Source organism: Micropterus salmoides, unplaced genomic scaffold (assembly GCF_014851395.1).
Source record: "Micropterus salmoides isolate LMB-PRFRI ecotype aquatic unplaced genomic scaffold, ASM1485139v1 Ms_hic_scaffold_7, whole genome shotgun sequence".
NCBI lineage: Eukaryota > Metazoa > Chordata > Actinopteri > Centrarchiformes > Centrarchidae > Micropterus > Micropterus salmoides.
The window spans coordinates 6,042,186-6,047,099 of NW_024044459.1; positions in this window are offsets into that span (position 1 = coordinate 6,042,186).

Consider the following 4,914-nt stretch of genomic DNA (forward strand, 5'->3'; position numbering starts at 1 on the left):
TTATAACAACAAACTTTACATTCCAGCCTGTAACTTTTGAACAGTACGTCTCAGAAACAAAATTGTCTGTGGGATCAGATATATCGATCCACATAAGCCATGCACACTTGAGTCTAGATCAATGTCCAAATCACACTCCTCCTACACATTTTGAGCAATAGTCACTTAATTTCAGATTTTTCAAGCACGCTTCAAGCAGCACTTCTGGGGACCAAGCAATCAACCTGATCCAAACAGGCACGGGTTCCAAATGGGCAACCACTCAGAATGGCCATGCCAAGACAGGGCACTGCACTAGTCAACAAAAAGTAATTACTTTTGGCTTTATGTGCCCTGAGGCTCAGAGCTGTAGCCTTGTAAGACGACAGCTTCAAACAAACAGGATCTCCCTTTTCATTTGCTGAGAGTTCAAGCAGACGTGTAACTGAAAAGTGATCTCCAATATGAATCAAGAGACATGAATTTCTACCTATAAATCTTTTCACTTACGCTTCGTTTACAACCAGCTGCAGGCTGTTGTATGTCATCCCATGTATTTCCACTACTGTACCAGCATTAATGACTGCAGAATTGTAACCTACATTCCAATCACATATACCTGATTATAGATATTCAATCATGCCCTCCTGTACTTGTAGGTTAAAGTGGACCCCATGTTCATTCTTGGGGCTGCAGGGGATTGAGCTGTCAATTGGCCATAATGCTGCCGACCTATTGACTGAGCTGTATATTCATTATTTCACTCGGGAAGTGTCAACTATATTGAACCACTGTATTGACAACAATCAAAAACCAATCATCCATCATTGATGGTTTTGCATGATGTATAAGTATTCAGCATTAATTCTGACCAAATCCCCAACTCCGTTTGCAGAAATGCACCCCAAACTTCCACGAACCTCCACCATACTTCACTGTAGCCTGCATACACTTATTCTTGTACTGCCCTCCAGCCCTTTGGTGAACAAACTGCCCTCTGCTACAGCCAGATGTTTATGATTCATCAGTTTAGATCACCAGCTGCCATTGTTCTGCACCCCAGTTCCAGTGTTACAATGTAAGCAAGCCTTTCATGAAGTTCACTTCTGACTAGACTTTTCCAGAGAGTAGCTGGTGTACCAGGGTCCCAATGTTTTCTGCAGCTCTGAGCTGATGGCACTGCTGGAAATCGTCCGATTGCGAAGGGAAGTAAGCATGATGTGTCTTTTATCTGCTGCAGTAAGTTTCTTTGGCCGACCACTGCGTCTACGATCCTCAGCATTTCCCGTTTCTTTGTGCTTCTTCAAAAGAGCTTGGACAGGACATCTGGAAACCCCTGTCTGCCTTGAAATGGCTGCCTGGGAGAGACCTTGCTGACGCAGTATAACTACCTTGTGTCTTGTTTCTGCGCTCAGTCTTGCCTTGTTAGCTGAGTTTGCCTGTTCCTTACTCAGTTGCATTCCTCCAACACAGCTGTCTCTATTTCAGTTAATGATTGTGTTTCAACCTACATAAGCCCTGACTTTGTACAAGTAAACCTAGTAGAATTGATGCTGTTTTGAAGGCAAAGGTTGGTCAAATATAGATTGGATTTAGATTTTCCTTCTGTTCACTCATTTTGTATTTTGTTAATTGATAAACATAAACTATTAACATGTGTGTTTTTGAAAGCATTCTTACTTTACATCATTATTTCACACTGAGACCTTTGCCAGACATTTTAAATAAAACTGACTATCCAAGTAAAATAGATGTGGAGAGTCCATCTTACTTCATTCTTACTCTTAGAATGAGGATTATCTATTTTCCTTCCAACAGTATGCTCTCTAAGTACTTTCCCCTCTCTGGGCACACACATTTTCTCCTGTTGTTGTCTTGTACATCTTAATCGTCCCTGCTATAATCCTCCCACTGGTAATGGCACCATATGCATTATTGATATTCATGTACTGAAGCCCACACACTCCAAAACACTGTATTTGTGTGTGCATAAAGTCCAGACAAACACCTCTGCTGCTTTACCACTGATTGTACCACATCAATTTTGCAAAGTCGCCAACTTTCCAACCAAAGTGTTTAAGAGAAAAGGCAGCAGTGTTCTGCCAGGCTACTCATTACTCCAACCTGAAACAGAAGCTACACCCTCTCTGTGACTGTGTCTCAGACTCCTGCTGTTCACTGTAAAAACTGCTGGAAGGAAACAAAATCAAATCAAAAGCATGAGGTAGGAGAGTGCAACAAAACTGTAATACATGACACAGTCTGGATCATGTCTGTGCCAATTCTTTTTTTATAATGTTTGAACTAAAAGCTACCCTGGCAGCTGTGTGCAGAAAACGAGTTGTTAACACACCAGATTTCATTGGAGCTATTTCTAAAAGTGCAGCCTACTTCATTGCACACTAATCAGAACAAGTGGCAAAAGTTATATTAGAGGATATTTGTAGTTTTCTCTTAATAATAGACTGCTCTGAAGCAGGCTAAGGGGCACTCCAGCATTTTAGCCCAAGGTGAGATGACCCTGATGACGTCACAATAATGCTCCTCCAGAGCCACAGGAGACATTACACAACTGTTTCCATAAGCTGAGTAGTACTAACCAGGATGAGTAAACCATCTTTGACATGTAAAATTTGTGGAGTGCCCCTTTAACACAAGTATTGGACTCTGTTGAACTCATGGGTAGAAAAAAAGAGTTGGCTTTGAATAGTGTCGTGAGTTGTGATTCAAACACTACATTAATGATCGCGAAAGAACCCTGATATTGAGTTGTCTGGCAGTTACTAGACAGACAGTGCAACCAATCAAAATGCACAGCAGAAGCAGGAAGAGATCCAGGTGAAAATTAACCAGACCTCAAGAGATAACGATTTGAGGTCTGGCCTTGTGGGGGTACTGTTAAAGGAGGTTCTTACTTCTTCTTGCTGTATCATCTTGTATCATTTTAATGGCTCTCTGGCCTCTGACTTACTTGTGCGATTGATGTCTTGAAGACTCTGCTCATTTGAATCCATAAGTCCTTCCTCCATGTCTATGTCTCTGTAGTGGTCATGCTCGCGGTGTCTGTGGTGGCTATAGCGCCTGTCCCTGTCCATGTCAGCAGCCTCACGGCTAGAGCGCCTTCGCCTGCGTTTGCGACGATATCCTCGAGGCACTGGGACGCCAATGTAGATGGACTGATGGTCTGGGGACAAATATGAATGGTCCTTGGATGGTTAAATGAATATGCACTACGCTGTACAATAAGACCACAATTTTTCCAAAATAAGTGACATGTCTCATGAGAGTCCCCAGAATAGTTGGCTGACAGCCAGTAAAACTGGCAGATTGTCTAATGAGATCTTTCTTTAATCTCTTTAAGGAGTGTTTTCATGAATGTTGAAGCACTTTAACAAACTTTGAATAAATTATGATTCACATCATGTTATTAACAACAACAGCATTCTCAGTTGGCACAGTCACAAATACAAGACAATCAAAAATTCACAATCACTCAGTCCCAAAGCTTTCCTGTGATTTGGCTTTTGGCTCACATGATCCCTGTTTTGCAACAAAAACCTGGATGATGTGAGTTTGATCATCTGCTGGCAATTAAGGTGTCGTTCTAAAACTAATTGCACACCAAACTCCATGTGGAATAACTAAACAACAGGGAGACGCAAGCCAATATTGGATGCTTGTAAAAAGAGAACAGAACTTGCTAACCTGCTGCTCATGGTGATGACAGAACACACACAAACACACATATACAGCTCCATCTCCAAAAAAAAAAAAAAAGACACATCCAGAGAGAAACACAAAACATACAAACAATCTTCACTCCTCATTTGCAGCCCATTAACAACATTCACCCACACAAACAAGCCCACAGAACAAATTAAAAACAAAGGGACAAATTAGAAACTACATGGTTGTGTGATGAATCAACTGTCTCACGATATTATTAAGAGACAAAGTGGGTGTAATGACTTAATTTCATGTTTCTCTTAGCAGAGGGCCAACCATCTGATGGATCTACCAAAGATATGAACCACACACACATGTGCACACACACTCACCCTCCTCCTCCTCATAGCGAAGGTTAGAGACGCCCATCCCTCTGTCCCCATGCTCCATCCTGGTATAGAGGAAAGGTGAGAGTGAAAAGACACTTCAGGTACGTGTAGCATTAGACAGTGTGTATTATGATTATTTGCACGTGTGTATGCTGTGTAATGCACACTGTAAATGTAAATGTGCAAATGTGTGCGTTCTGTAATACCTGTGTGTTCCTTCCTTTTATGTAATTGTACATGTATGTTAGGATTGTAATGTACACGTGTGTTTCAGTGATTCCTGCGTGTGTTTGTGTCATTGCTCTATTTCTGGTACACAGGCCTCCAGCAGCAGCAGCAGCAGCAGCAGCAGCAGCTCTTGTTCACTGCCCTGCATGTATGGTTCAGTGCAGATCAATGGGAAAATAATTAAAAGTGAGGGCAAATCAATAGAAATGTGCATAGTTAAAACAAATGTGAGCATAACTTATCGCACGTGGACCCAGTTCACACAATGAACAGTAAAGTTTAAGGCCACCCTGTTCCTGCTGAAGAGAGGTTAGAAAGAGTGCATACCTTCACAGTATTATTTACAGTAGTGTAATTGCAGGCTAGATGAAGTTTGAAATTTGAATTTGCCTATGAGGAGATGAGAAGTTATTACAAGATAGGCAGTGAAGTGAACAAGGCCTATGCCACAATGTGAGAATTGGCAATTTGTTTTTCAGTGAATAAAGTCATTGCAATGTAAGAACGGTGTTATTTTCACACTTCAAAGATGCATGTGTGTCCACAAAGGCATAGATCAGAAGTGGACAAAGGCCAGATTGGCTAAACAAAATGCTGTGAGACTCCAACACACAGATGATATTGTTCAGTTTTAGCATCTGGACATGCATTT